The sequence below is a fragment of the Molossus molossus genome, unplaced genomic scaffold (genome assembly GCF_014108415.1).
Source record: "Molossus molossus isolate mMolMol1 unplaced genomic scaffold, mMolMol1.p scaffold_m16_p_11, whole genome shotgun sequence".
Taxonomy (NCBI): Eukaryota; Metazoa; Chordata; class Mammalia; order Chiroptera; family Molossidae; genus Molossus; species Molossus molossus.
In genome coordinates, this window is record NW_023425346.1 from 21172927 (window position 1) to 21189274 (window position 16348).

General features: G+C 39.3%; 1 protein-coding gene and 1 pseudogene across 1 annotated transcript in view; both read left to right on the forward strand.

The window, feature by feature from the left end:
• The window catches only part of THSD7B (thrombospondin type 1 domain containing 7B), an 848907-nt gene that overhangs the window by 535328 nt on the left and 297231 nt on the right, over window positions 1-16348 (forward strand). The window lies entirely within an intron of this gene.
• On the forward strand, window positions 3916-8773 carry LOC118625504 (annotated as a pseudogene).

Genomic DNA, 16348 nt, shown 5'->3' on the forward strand with positions numbered 1-16348 from the left:
GTTGCTTGTTGTTAGGGATTTCTCAGTGACACTTTCTGTGTTTCCATGGCTGTGTGCCCAAGCCCCTCTGATTTGGGCCATTGCTGTTTAATCACTTCATGTTTCATATTGTGTGCTGCGAAAGCATGTGATAAAGCATAAATAGGGCACTGCAAAAATACCATCGTTACTATTGCTGTTTTCTCAATGTATTTAACAGTTTGGATTTTTCATATCCTACTATGATGGAACCTTTAATTGCCTGAACAATTTTAATTTTCTCCTTTTTTCTTAATAACAGAAACTTGACATGTGAGGGGGTTCCTAGCTTTATTAATTTTTTTTTTCTTTATTGATTTTAGAGAGAGAGGAAGGGAGAGAGACAGATAGAAACATTGATGAGAGAGAACATCGATTGGCTGCCTCCTGCATGCCCGCCACTGGGGATCGGGCCCACAACCTGAGCACATTCCCTGACCAGGACTCGAACCAATGACCTCTTGGTACATGGGTCGGCGCTCAATCACTGAGCCATACTGGTTGGGCTAGGGGAGTTTCTAGCTTTAAAAAACTCATTTGGTTCCCAGGCTTCCTTGAAGGTAAAGGTAGCAATGTATTGTAAGCAGAAATTATTGGGTAGGACTTCTGAAAAATATTCTTTGTGGGGGCTCACTGGCTTGTCCTTGAGCCTGCTTTTGCCTGGCTGGGGGGTGAGACTGTCGCTGGGGCCCTAGCTGTCGTCTGTGGCCTGAAGGATGGAGGAGGGCATGCACCCAGGACAAAGGAGCACAAAGACAGAGGGAGCCTGACGGAGCTGCTCCATCAGCCCTGGGCCACTTGTTGCTGGATTTGTTTTATACAAGAGAATAAATTAGAAGTGAATCTAATGTGTTTAAACCACTGTAATTGAATTTCTGTTATTAGTAGTTGAATATGATTTCTAACTGATAGACATTCCCAGTCCTTAATACACATATTTAGCATATGACCTCACACAAGCGACCATAGCTGTAGACAGTATATATATGTAAGGTATAATGAGATCACATTGTAGCTCAGTTCATATATTCCAAACTTATATATTTTTTCTATATGTATCAAGGTACTTTTTACACCAAACAGCACTTTTTAATTTTTTTAGCCTACTTTACCATATTTACCCCAAGAAAAAATGTGTCCCCCCTCTCTAAAAATATTATCCAAGTTTATTAGAAACTATACTTTAAAATTGTACACCTTCAGTAAGATTTACAGTCTTTGAATAAGCAAATAGCATTGGATGCACAATTTGTCCTTCATAAAGCCTGATTAATTTCGAGTTAATCTCTTTTTGGGCCATGTAGGAATTAACTATAAATGTGGACTAGTATTACAGTTCTAACTTTGTATGAAATGCCTAGGTAATGGTTTCCTATCGAAACAGAAGAATACATTTAACTATATGTGTATATGTAATACACACACACACACACACACACACACACACATAATTTGCCTTCAAAGATGAACTGGAAGAAATAAGTCCAAATTAGTGCAAATGCATTAGTTTCTCTCTGCTCCTAGCTTTGGGACAGCTATTACACTCCCTTGAATGCCCTTTTCCTTCTCTGCCTTATAAAACCCTACTTATCCTCCAAGGCCCAATCAGATGGCACTTTTCTCTGAAGACTTCCCAGCTTCTAGGACAGCCTCAGCCCTCCCCTTTGCTGTTTTTCCACAGCAGTGGGGCAAAACACAGACTTGCCCAGACGACGGATTTGAGCTTGCCTGTACCTTAGACAAGTGCCTTGATTTCTTAAGCCTCAAGTTTCTCATCATGAAAATAGCAATAATAACACCTATGCCATAAAGTAGCTTTGAGATTAAATTAGTTTAGTTATATAAGAGTCAGCCTATATTTAACCCTTACTTTATAGAACTTTTAAAAGTCCTTATTTTCTTCAGTAGCCCTATGTGAATTATTTTTCACTTTTGCACCTAACATATGCACCTAACATAATTTATTTTTATCTTTTTAAGTTTTTATTTTTATTTTTTTAAGTATTTAATTAATTTATTTATGTTACAGATGTTTCTCCTTTTTCCTCCACTTACACCCTCCTTATGTCTCCCTCGCCCCAGCATTGTTGTCTAGTCCATTGGTTATGATTATATGCATAAGTCCCGCCCCTCTAATTTAGAGGATTATTCCTCATAGAGGCTAAATTCTGTACATTGTACAGAAGGAAAAGTCTCTTATTCAGCTTTGAGTAGCCTAGACCTAAATAGTGAACAACGTATTTATTGAACAGATTAAATCTAATATCAGTATACTTTTCATTGAGGTATAATTGATATACAACATTAGTTTCAAGTGCACAACATGATTCAGTATTTGGATATATTGAATAATCATCATCATCAAAAGTCTGGTTAACATTTATGACCTTATATAGTTTCAGAATATATGTTCTTATGATGAGAACTTTTAAGATTTACTCTCTAAACAACTTTGAAATACACAAAACAGTATTATTAATTATAGTTGTCACTATACTGTTTATTATACCACCAGATTTATTTATTTTATAAATAGAAATTGTACCTTTTGAATTTTTTCACTCATTTTACCCATCCCCCACCTTCACCTCTGACAACCACCAATTTCTTCTCTGTACCTATGAGCTTGTGTTTTGTTTTGGTTTAATTTTAGATCCTACATACAAGTGAGATCTTACAGTATCTTTCTTTGTCTGACTTATGTATTTAGCATAATGCTCTGTGTTCCATTAATGTTGTCCCAAATGTCAATATTTAATTTTTTTAATGACTGAATATTTTTCCATTGTATGTGTGTGTGTATCTTTACCCATTTATCCATCAATGGACACTTAGATTGCTTTCATAGCTTGCCTATTGTAACAGTGCTGCAATTAACATGAAGATGTATGTATCATTTTTAGTTAGTGTTTTGTTTGTTTATTTTTCAATCCTCACTGGAGGATATTTTTTCATGTATCTTCAGATACAATGGGAGGAAGAGAGAGAGAGATGGGAAGAGACAGAGAAAGAGATTGATGTTAAAGAGACACATTGATTGGTTGCCTTCTGCACAACCCTGACCAGGGCCGGGGACCGAACCACAACCAAAGTATTTGCCCTTGGCAGGAATCAAACCCACGACTCTTTGGTCTGCTAGCCAATGCTCTAACCGATGAGCCAAACTGGCCAGGGATAGTTAGTGTTTTCATTTCCTTTGGATAAATACCAGGAAGTGAAATTGATAGATCGTATGGTAGTTCTACTTTTAATGTTTTTGAAGAGCCTTCTACTTGTTTCCATAGTGGCCGCACTGATTCACAATTCCACCAGCAGTGCACACGGGATCCCTTTTCTCCGCACCCTTGCCAGAATTATTCTCTTTTGTCATTTAGATAAAAGCTATTCTAACGGGTGTGAGTTAATATCTTATTGTGGTTTTGGCTTGCATTTCCCTCATGCTTAGTGGACTGAGAATCTTTTCATGCACTTGTTGGCCACCTTAATGTCTTCTCTAGAAAAACGTCTATTGAGATTCTCCGATGATTTTAATCAGATTGTTTGATATTTTCATTGTTGAGTGGTATGAGTTCCTTATATATTTTGATAGGTATCTTTTGAACTAGTTAATTAATTAGTGATTGATTTATTTGGCATGCCTTATGCTTTTTTATATTGAGATCATACATATGCACTTGGAGGTTTATATGAGAAGTACTGTGTTTGTGTTAATGAATCCACATATTCATTATTGTCTGGTCACGTACTTCAGAAAGAGTGAGAAAGCCTTCCTGTGATACTGAATAAAATTACCTTCCACAGATGGGGAAGATATCCATAATCCAGACTTGGTTAGCCTGGCACACCATCAGCAGAGCCAACCAATCATAGCCACGATAGGAGTGAGGCAGCGTGGCAATGGCTAAAGTGGATTCTTCTGAAGAGAAATGTTTGAGAAGTGGTTAGTGATAGGAAATCAAGCCCTCGGGGCACTCAGATTAACCCTGGGATGGTGAACAGTGTACCCTTTCAACAATTGCCAAGAAATACAAATATACCAACCATATTGTGTTGTTTTAGTTCATGCTGAATTTCATGGCGTATAAATTCTTGTCCAATCTAAGCACATCTGTTCATAATAATTAACTTCAGCGCCTTATGAGCAGAAAAGCAGCATCAGCTATGCAGTGAGATGCATTGGCTTTATTTCTGTTTGTCATAATGATTCATTGAGACATTATGGGAAAGCAGATGCTGTTTATGCACTCCAAGACTCTGCATTGTGGCTGCCTACGCACCACCATTACTCCTCAGATGTTGAATTAAGCAGGGTTTTAAGGTTGTAGAGCATTAAGGTTGTCAAGTGTTAATATCATGGTGGGAATATAATTTTGAAACTTTAAAAAGTCATTTGCTCATTCCAAAACTCAGTTCCCTTTCCCCCCCTGGGGTGGGACCATAATTTAAAACAACATAATTTATCTTGATTTTTTAGTAGAAGCTTTTATAAAGTTGCAAATCACTGGACTGGAAGTTTCTGTGAAAACTTTAATTCCAGTCCCAGATCTACCACCTTCTTTGTCAAATATGGGTAATAACACTTCCCCAGTAGAGATGTTATGATGATTAAAATGCAATTACAGGAGTAAAGCACATAACAGTAACCTGCATATAGTAATAATAACAGTCAGTGAAAGTTACTTCTTAGCTCTGTTCTAACTATATTGGTCATTGTATTTAGTACTCAAGAAACCCTGTAAGGGGGTACTAATACTGTACCCATCTTATGTATGAGGAAACTAAATCTTAGAGAAATGATCTTTGTTAAACTCATTCATCAAGAAAGTATGTAACCAGGATTCAAGCCCACCCTACAGTTGATATCCATAACTGTTCTTAACGTCATACATGTTAGTTGACAAATCTTTGACTAAAGCTAAGACAAAAGCATATTTTGACCTAGAATTGAGATTTGATCCGAGATTGCTTAATCATAATCATGGGAATGATTATGATAAATTTAGGTAAGCTATAAGAAATGCCCAAGAAAACCCTCTCATTCATTCTGGTTTCCAGACTTGGAACATCTCTGTTTATCACAGAGCCTCACCTTGTTTTCTTGCAGGTACTGAAGCCTAGTTTTAATTGGTGTAGGAAGATATGGAGGAGAGGATGTTTCATTGTCTCTATCAAAACACATCAAGAACACTGTCTGACACTCACAGACCTGTTGTAAAAGGGAGTCATTACAAACCTCCAGTTGAAAGAGCAGCCCTTACCCAACCACATTTGTCATTGTTTGGCTCCACATCCCTGACTTCCAGACAAGCTCACTGGCCCAAGCCAGTCAACATCCAGTCATACGTATAATTTAGTAGAAACTCAAAGAGACCGTGATGGATCATGTGCAGTCAGAAATTTTGAATGACAAAAACTATGAGTGAGTAGAAACCATGGGTTTAAAAATAATCTACAAATAGAAGGACAAAAAGCACCAGCATCGTTGACAGAGAGTAGACTGGAACAGCTATGAGAGGGGGGCAGAGCAGAGGTAGCCTGACAGAGACACCACTCAGCCCGTGCACAAGGGAACAGAGGAACATCACAATAACTTTCTTATTTTTAATCAAAAGAATTAATTAAAGCATCTACTCTTCACCGACTCTGCTGGAAGGTAGTGTGTGTCATTAAGGAGAGGATTTTGGCTGCACACAGTTCTGGGCTTGAATCCCTTCTTATTAGCTATGGAGGGACTGAAGGAAGCTATTTTCACTAAGTAGTAATGACTAGGTGAGTGTTTAGTCTCTTGCTTATGTGAATGAATTTGACTAGAAATCTGATGACAAATTTGTCTTCAAGTCAAACTGGAGACAAACTGTGGCGAATTGGTAATTTTGAAAGATATTAATTCCATAAATTTCACAGAGGAATATTCGTCATTTTATATGAAAAATTTAGGAAGACAAATGAGATTCTATTTGACAAGAATAAATGTTCTGGTTCTAGCAAAGTGAAATTTTGCATTATTGTCAGCAGTAACACCTTTCATTTATTTTCATGTTTTCCCCGGGTTATAATCATTTTGAACGTGAATTTTAAATAGGAAAATACATCACTCTCTGAGGCTCATGGCAATGAGTAGCCACAAAAGAGACATCATCCTTCGAGACGGAGATCATCTTTCCCTGTTGTCATACTTTGAGGGATATAATGTGTTTCAGAAGAAGAAGTGAGAGGTTACACTGGGAAGATGACACAGAGTGACATCTTCCTTTCACTCATCACACTATTTTGTAGTTTGTAATTGCCTCTCTGTGTCCTAAATACCCTAAGGCAGAGATCAACCCCTTTGACACTTACAGCCCTGGAGCCTTGTGTAGTTGGACACAGAGTTGGCATTCAGTAAATGTTTGTTCAATTAATGGATAAAACAATAAACTAATGAGTCTCTCTGGCTGCCGCTGCCACCCCCACCCTTGCCTTTGATGCACATTAAAGTGCCAGCCAGCACTGACTGAGGACTGACGCCAAGTACTTCACAGCCAAGAAAGAGGAAGAAACCTTTGAATTAAAGGCTGAACTTAACCATGAAAAGAAAGAAAAGAAGAAGGAGGCTGTGAAGAGAGTGATTGCTGCTAGGACTATGGGGAAGCGTGTTAGCTCTCTCTTTCCAGGTGTAGTGAACTGTGTGCAGACTGACCACCGGAAAGTAAAGAAGCGGTGTGTCTACTTGATGAACTCTGCCAGCAGCCAGCCAGACATGGCCAGCATGCTGTCAACGGCTTTGTGAAGGACTGTGAAGATCCCAGCCCTCGGATCCGGGCTTTGGCAGTCAGAAGCCCAGGTTGCATCTGGATGGACAAGATTACAGAATATCTCTGTGAGCCTCTCTGCGAGTGCTTGAAGGATGAAGATTGTTCACAAAACAGCAGCAGTCTGCGGGGCAAAACTCCATGATACAATGCCCAAATAGTGAAAGTTCAGGGATTTCTGGATTCTCTGCAGGGTCTCATAGCCGATTCAAATCCAGTCATGGTGGCTAATGCTATAGCAGTGTTCTCTGAAAACAGCGAATCTCATCCTGAACCCACAGAACATGAATGAGCTACTGACATCCCAGATCAAGCATCCTGGATGGGGCCAGATTTCCATCCTGGACTGCCTGTCCATTACAGCCCTAAGGAGGACGGGGAGGCTCAGGGCACCTGTGAGCGGGTCACTCCCCAGCCCTCTCATGCCACCTCAACAGTGGTGCTTCCAGCAGTAAAATTCCTAGTGAAATTTCTAGAGCTGTTACCCAAGGACTGTGTTTGCAAAGCTGTGCGGGCCGTTGGACAGGGTGCCATCGCAGAGGAGCAATCTGCAAAGCGTGTGAGCACATTGCTTGATCTCATCCAGACCAAAGTAAATGATGTGGTCCAAGAGGCAATTGTTGTCATCGGGGACAAGTACCCCAACAAATATGAAAGTATCACCGTCACTCTGTGTGCGCACTTAGACTCCCTGGGCGAGCCAGACACGCAAGCAGCTAAGACTTGGATTGTGGGAGAATATGTTGAATGAATCAACAGTGCAGATGAGTTACTGAGATCTTCCTGGAAGGGGTTCCTGATGAGAGCACCCAGGTCCAGCTCACTCTCTTACTGCCCTAGTACAGCTGTTTCTTGAGAAACCGTCAGGAACACTGGAACTGGTACAGTAGCTCTTGGGTTTGGCAACGCAGGGTTCTGATGATCCTGACCTTCGAGATAGGGCCCATATTTATTGGCAGCTTCTCTCAACAAACCCTGCCACAGCCAAAGAAGTAGTCTTGTCTGAGAAGCCACTGATCTCTGAGGAGATAAATCTTACTGAGCCCACTCTGCTGGATGAGCTAATCCACCATGACCTCGGTCCCCCAGTTAGTGTGCCACAGTATCTTCCATACAGGTAGATGCAGTGGACCTCTTAGGAGGACGACTAGATAGTCTGGTGGGACATCCTTCCTGCCAGCCTCAGTGCCTGCAGCCACTGCTCCTTCACTCCTCCTGCTGTGGTCGGCAGTGGTCTGGATGATCTATCTGAACTCTCTACAGGGACAGGCATGGCACAGGGTGGGTTTGTGGCTCCTAAGGCTGGCTGCCTGCAGTAAAGGCTGAAGGCTTGGAGATTTCTCTAACATTTACTCATCAGCAAGGGCACATCTATATGGAAGTGAACTTCACCAATGAAGATCTGCAACACATGTCAGATTTTCAGTCCAGTTTATCAGAATAGCTTTGGTGTCATCCCCAGAATTCCTCTGGCCATCCATACACCACTGATGCCAAATCAGAGCTTTGATGTCTCCCTGCCTCTCAACACCTCGGGCCCAGTTATGAACATGGAGCCTCTGAATAACCCGCAGGTAGCTGATGTCTTCTCCTTCAGCTACCTCATCCCACACAATGTGCTTTTTGTAGAAGATGGCAACATGGAGCATCAGCTCTTCCTTGCACCATGGAAGGATATTCCCAATGGAAATGAATGTCAGTTTCAGATTAAGGAGTGGCATTTAAATGCTGACATTGTTTCCAGCAAGTTCAAACAACAACTTAATACTCTTGCCAAGAGGACTGTGGAAGGGCAGGGCATGCTATAGGCAGGGCAATCTCAGAAGCTCATTAATGGCATTTGGGTCTTGGCTGAGCTACTTATCCAGCCAGGAAACCCCAATTAGATGCTGTCACTGACGTGCAGAGCTCCTGAAGTCTCTCAGTGCATCTATCAGGTCTATGACAGCGTCTTGAAAAACTAATAGACAGGTCTGGTGCCCTCTGGACACCCTGTGATCAGTGCAAGCCAAGAATTCTTAGCTGGAAGAAATTGTATTGTCATGTAGAATCTGAACCTAAATACACTGAGGCCACCCACCAAGGCAGTGACTAGTCTAACCTGTGCTAAATTAGGGTGCAGCCTGTTGGATGGTGTTAGCTTCCTGTGAACGTTTATAGCCCCCGCTTCCATCACTTCCCACCTCTTGCCACCTGCTTCTGCCGTCTGTCCTTACTTGTGTGCTTCTCCATACTGGGCCAGTGAGCATAGTTTGATATTTTGTAATTGAGAGATAATTTTGAAAGCAGAAAAACACAAAAAATATTAAAGCAAACTGTCACCAAAACATAGAAAAACAACACTAATGATGTTAAATCTCTTCCTTAATGAGTTATAAATCCATGGTTATATCTACAATGCTTGAATTCATATTCCTAAGGAGAAAAATGATGTCAGCAAATAATTCATGGGATTCATTGTTTTTATTCGACTCATTGAGAAATTAATGAATATTTTAGAACCCATTCATTTATTGCTTTGAATTTTACTAGACATCTTAGAAATAACAACAACACAAATAGCCTCTATCATTCATACCTTCAAATTGATTATGGTTAAAAGAGATATAAGTGATATGATTACTAACAGATATACTTATTGGAGGGATTCCTACTTATTTGCATGATTCTATAACTGGACCATTTAAGAAAAATGTGCAGTCTGTCAAAAAATGAAAGTTAAAGTATATTTTGTATAAACCAAGTGAAAAACTAATCAAATCAAGGGTATAAAACCAGGAGGGACAGTTAAAACAAAGAGCCATGAAGACACATTACAATGGGAGTCAGAACAAAATGCATGCTTCATCTTCCCCTTTTCTGAGAAGCTTTTCTCCTGGGAGGAAGAAAGCCTCAGACATTGAGTCAACTTGATCAATACATGACTCCTCCCTGTGGACCGAGGTCAGCAAATCCATTTGCTAGTTAACTGCATTCAACCAGTGTTCAGTGTCCATGATATAGTATAACAGGATTTCTCAGATTCAGTGGTTTTATTTCTAATCTAGCCTGTGGTTTTACCATAGGTATCAGCATTTGGTGATGTGTTGATTCAAACTTTTGTTGTGAAAAGAAGTAGTTACCGCCTGATCAGTGTAGCTTAGTTGGTTGAGCATGAACCAGGAGACTACCAGATGGATTCCTGGTCAGGGTACATGCCTGGGTGACAGGCTCCATCCCCAGGAGAGGGAGGGCAGGAGGCAGCTGATAGATGTTTCTTTCTCTCCCTCTCCCTTCCATTCTCTCAAAAAGAAAAAAATCAATAAAAACATATTTAGAGAAAAAAAAGTTACTGGACAAGCAGTTGTAGGTTAATAAGAAATCACCTCTGTGAATCTGTGCTCTCCTCCTCAGCCCTCTTTGGGGACAGACCCCGGAGAAGGACTGCCCCAGGGGAAAGTGGAAACCATCGGCTGACATCTACTTTGGCTTGCTTTTCATCCAGTTATTTTTTTAATTTCCCATTTTTGCTTCCCATGGAAAAGAGCGAGAACAACAATGAAAGCGGGCTAAAAATACCTGTGCCTAACAAAATGATATCACAGAAAGAAACCTGGTAATGGGGTTGGCCAGACCTGCGTTTTCTCTGTGTTAGCTGCCTGGCTGTGGTGAGATGAAGTATCCTTCATCAGTTTCATGATCTTTAAAAAGATGGGACATGCATCAGAAAAAAATTTTGAGAGGTAAATGAAATACTCCACACCAAAAAGATAGCAGCATGTCTGGCACTCAAAACATGTTATCTAAGTTTAATATCAGTAAAATGGGAATCATACCCATTTCTTTTATTTGACAGGAAAAAATAGAATGATATAAATCTATTGGGAGGGATTAATTTGTTGCAAGTAATTTAAAACTCTACCCAAATTCACTCCCTTTCCAGAAGTCGAGACTTTGTGTCTGCCTCATCGTTTTCCTGATTATTGTGACTGTTCTGTGCCTCCCTCCTTCACTGGCTTCTCTGTGGCTATACAGCGCCACACTTACCCTTATGTTGCCAAAGGAGAATAGAAGTATTTCCCAGTGCCTTGTCTTAGGGGCCTCCCAGGGAAAACTCTTCCAAGAAGCCTTTGGAAATATCTCATGTGCCATTGACATGGATTGAGTCACAAGCCCATTCCAGTACTAATCTTGTCTGTACATGACTATCAAGAACTGGTTTCCTTAAGTTTGCATTCTTAATTCAATCAATATTTAGGGAGTATTACCTTTAGACTATACAAGTGTATTTTGGCAATGGTGAGGTGCTTAACTTCTGTTGAGCTACATGATCATAGGTGGGAAGGGATAGATACCCCAAAGAAAATTACAGTTTTCTCAGAAAGGGGAAGAGTGACTAAATAATGTAGAAAAAACAAACAGCATCATCACAATATGTGAACATGCCTATATTTTTATCTGGCATATACTTGATTCTTACTGTAAACTTAACTAAAGAAACTTTATAGTAGGTTATACAAGACTATTTATATTCCTAAAAGTAAGAGCTGAATGATTGACAGTGGGAATAGTGGCCCTATTTGTTGTTGTTGTTAATCATGAAATCCACCCAAAATCATGCCTGCCAGTTCTCTTGTACTGTCCTTTTTAGTAAGAAAAATTGTCAGTTAGTCCAAAGCATTGATTTCAGGTCTAGCAGATAGATGCAGAGCTGCTTGGAGATATCAAAATAAATAGAAGACACTGGAATGAACTTTGTTTGGAAACAAAATAGCTGATGAAATTGGATGTACACAAGCGAAAATGACTTGAGTCTTCACAAAGTGGCAAGTAAACCAGCACAAATCAATAGAAGAATGTCAGAAGAATGCACCCCCTTGAAACATGCAGTTAACAAACAGTGGTTTAAAAGGCTGTTTGTCAATCTGTTAACTTGTGTATCTATATGTGTCCTTTCTCTGAGTAAACATAAGACTGTCTAAGAGTGAAAAATAGAGAACAGTTTCATACTCACAAGCAGGCACACTTAAATGTGTTTTGTGATACGTATCTAAGTGTGGAAATAATAAATGCATAAAAGTCTCTCTGTGGGTCAATGAAAGAACATTTAAGCCTGTTGATTCTTTCCTGTAAAACACGTGTATCCATGTATTTAATGGTTTTATTTCTATTTGACTAAGCCATCCTTCTTTCCTTTAGTGGTTAGCAAGTTATTTGTCATTTCTAAATGCTGAGTGTATTTTTTGCAGGATCTGCATATTCTCTTATTGAAGTCCCTGATTTCAAGAGCAGGCATAAAACAGAGAGGGCTGGAACAATCTGGCCTGGTGAGGGTCTGGCAAACCCAGGGTATTGCCAAGCCTCAGACTCTGAGTGCCATCTGCTGAGCATAGTGTACCTCCATACTGACCTGCCCAAGAATGTGGGCTCGTGCCAAATACCCGAAGAATTCAGGATTTAATTGGTTAGTTTTGATTTGTGACTGTCAGTATTAGAAGTACCTTATTATAATGGATTTTTTAATTATAACATCAATCAGTGGAAACTCTGTATAGTTTTACTATGATTAATTAACCCAATCTCTGACTGAAAGTTTGACAATATCTTTCTCCTTATCCTTCCATAAACTCTTTTCGTCTCCCTCTTCATTTTCTCTTTTAGTCATCTACCCCCTTTTTTTCTCTTTTGTCCCCACCTTCTCTCTCCTCCCAGTCCTTTCTCCATTTGTAGTTCTTCCCTCCCTTTTCTATGTTTCTCCATCAATAAATATTTTTATTTCAAGCTCATCATAGTTAGATCAATAAATATGAGTTGGATAAGAATTTATAGCAGAGAGTTTTCAGTAAGCTCCAACTTTTAAATATGTAAAACTAAATGTAGTAAAAAGATGTGTTCAAGAAACAATTTCAGAATTGTTAGAGAATGACATTAATTATAATTTCTAGCCCTACACATGTATTTCTTGATAGCACAATAGCTAAACAGCATTACTTAATCATTATAAAATAAAAGCTGTCAAATTCTACAGATGTGGCCTTTGGAGTTTCCAGATTGTTCTTCAGGGGCCTCTTTGTGAAAGGTATGCTGACATTTTGAAAAGCAGAAAGTCCAAGTTGACATTTTTTTCTCAGCTGGATGAATTTTCCAGACACTACTGAGGTAAAGAATAGCAAAGCTCTTGCAGTGTCTTTACCTTATGGATATGGGGATGTTTGCTTTCTAATTAGGTATTTACAAGAAACTAGCATTTTAACTGCTTCCCTTTATAAGTTGGACATCATTCTATAACATCCAATATTTTATTCTTAGATAAACAGATTGATCAAAGCAATTATATAAAGAAAAATATTATTTTTAAAGTATGTTTTTATTGATTATAGAGAGAGAGGAAGGGAGAGAGGGAGAGAGAAAAACATCAATCAGCTGCATCTTGCACGCCCCCTACTGGCGATTGAACCCACAGTCCAGGCATGTGCCCTGACCACGAATGGAACCAGTGACCTCTTGGTGCATGGGACGATGCTCAACCAACTGGGTGCATAAAACATATTATTTTAAAAACAAATTGTAAAATGGCAAAATTTTTTCACTGGATTTATTTTCTTTCATAATAATTTCTCCCTTAAAATGTGAACAGGAAAAATTTAATGACCAAATACAGTAGCCAGTTTCCAATAGCAAAAGGCTTTGGTTGTCCTCTTACTCTAAAGCAGCGGTTCTCATCCTGTGGGTCATGGCCCCTTTTGGGGTCAAACAACCCTTTCAAAGGGGTCACCTAAGACATAACAGTAGCAAAATTACAGTTATGAAGTATCAACAAAAATAATTTTAATGGTTGGGGGTCACCACAAGAGGAACTGTATTAAAGGGTCGCGGCATTAGGAAGGTTGAGAACCACTGCTCTAAAGTGAATTGTATTGAATTTCATGGGGAAACTTCTGAAATTTAATATAAAGCTTTAAAATCTTAAACAGTACACTGTTAATTATCCCATTATTTTTCCTTAGTGTGATACAAAAGAACAAAATCTTTTTATTCTCAACCTAAAATGTGAAGAAAACAAAACAGAATATATACTAACAGTAATTACATTTCTTCCTTTGAAAAGATGTTGTAATGATTCATAGACTCAGTTTTCAACAGGGCTCATGATGTGACACCTAAAGATTACTGAATGTCTCAATAAAATTATCGTCAGAAATGGTATACCATTATTATCTTATTTAGCTCTATGGTAATATTGCATTAATCAACATTCTAATTTCCCTTAAGGGCAATTTGTTGCAATCTAGCTAAATGAACAGTTAAGTATGATGCTAAGAATGCAATTTCTTATTGGTGAATATCTCCTTGAAGACCTTCAGAGCCATCCGAAATCAAGAATTGAACATTAGTTCTAGCTCTTGTTTCTTTAGTTGGCTGTGCTATAAAATTTTGGATTTTGGATTTTGGATTTTGTCTACTTTTCTGTTTTCTATGCTATAAAATTTTGGACTCTACTATGTGGCCCTCTTTTAGCTGGCTCTGTTTCATCATTGGAATGTCTCCACATTGTCTTTTCCTCAGCATGTAAGCATTGGAACATTTTATGTGATGGCATAACAAGCATGTGATGGAGAGCCAATATTGAAAGGCAAAAATGATAAAATGTCAGCCTTCTCACATTGCAATTTCCTAACATGGCTAAGAAACAAAAATCTTTAATGAAAATGCATTTATTTTCCAGTTGTACCTTTTGGAAATTAAGGAAAATTTAGAAAAGATTTGTGAGAAATAATGGTTCTTTAATCAGTGCATTCTCAGAATTTTCAAGGATCCTCACCTAACTAAGTTAAATCTTGCATTTTCTTGTCTGTAAGTACATCTGCATGAATAAATAGCTTCTGCACTCAATCCATCCTTCAGTCACCCTTTAGTATGTTATTCAGCCTGTTTTTAGACTGTGCCAGACACCATGAAAGGCATACAAAACATATAGTCCTTGTATATTAAAAAGCTGTTGCCCAGTTGAGAAAATAAAATTCCTATGTGGATTAAAACGAGAGCCAGAAGTAGAAAAAAAATCTAAAAATTTATAGCATGGACCACTAGAGAAAAAAGAGTCTCAAGGAGTCTTTATTTGTCCTTTTGTTGGAAAGTTAGATTTCCTTGGATAGCTAAAGATAATTCATTTCCTTCTGATTTCCCAGGTACGTTCTCTTCACTCCCTCTTCTGGGTTCTGCACTTTGTACCACTGTGCATTAGCCTTTACTATGCATGATCCCTTAGTCTTGCTGGTACTGGTCTGCATCGTCCCTCGTCTCTTTCCATTGATTCATCCCTGGCCACACTAGCCTGTAGCAGGGCATGTAGTGATGATGGGGTGAGGAACAGAAGACAGACTTAGATGGAAAAGCTCTCTCCCATGATAGGACTTGTTAAAATCCATACCTAAACCCCTTGTCCCATATGGATTTAAACTAGGAGTCAGCAAAATTTTTTTTCTGTAAAGCTCCAGATAGCAGATATTTTTGTATTAGTAGATGATGTGGTTTCCGGCATAGCTATTCAGCTGTGACATTTAGGACGAAAACAATCATAGACAATACCAAAACATGTGGGTGTATCTGCCACCCAATCACACTGTAGTTACAAACAGGAAGCAGCCCCCATTTGACTGACAGGCTATGGTTTGCTGAGGCCTTTTCTGGACCATCCATTTTCTCGCCCAATGCTAGTTTCCACAAGTAAGCAGAGAAAATAACAAGCATGTATGATATATTTGGTTCCGTCACTCTTCTTTCCTTCCTTCCTCAGTCTATCCCAGCATCATCTCCACAGGAGTTTGAAGGTCGTTATGGAGAGAGAAAGGAGTCGGTGTGAGGAGTGGATGAATTCTGCCTTTTTCTCCACACCTTGATTCTATGTTCAAGAACCTTGGCCCCTCTGTCACCCCCCCGATGTCTTGTGCAATATTCTCCTTGGCCCTTCAGCTTAATGTTAACCCCTCAGTATGCCTCTGCCAAATGCTTTCATTCCTCTCCACTCCTCCAATCCCTTCTTCTCCTGCCCAGCAGGTTGGCACCCATGATTAACCCAGCAGGACATCTGGTAAGGGCATATGCTCCTGGCATTCCAAGGTTATTTCCCAGTCCATTTTCCCTTTAGGGATTCTGCTACAGAAGACATGTGATTAGGATTGGGTTAAATAGATTTCTGTAACATACTCCCAGGCATAATTTATTTCTCTGGGAAAAAAAGTAGTTATGTGGAGATTCAAACTGAGTTCATCTTAACATAATGAACATTTAAAATACAAGCATTCATAAATTAGAAATTGCCCCTTAATCTTATTTAAGCCAAGAATTGCCTAGTGTTGGAACTGTCTCAGTGCTCACAGATGAGGCAAGTAGAATGCTGACTATTAGTAATAGACGGCCAAGGAAGGAGTGTCCTCCTCCGTGGGCCTTGTAAACACTGTCTGATCTGCCTGCTGTTTCCGTGAAGGGTCAGATTATTAGCAATTGACACATCAGTTCTTGCTCCTTTTATCTTCACCCTTTTTGTTATCAGCATCTCT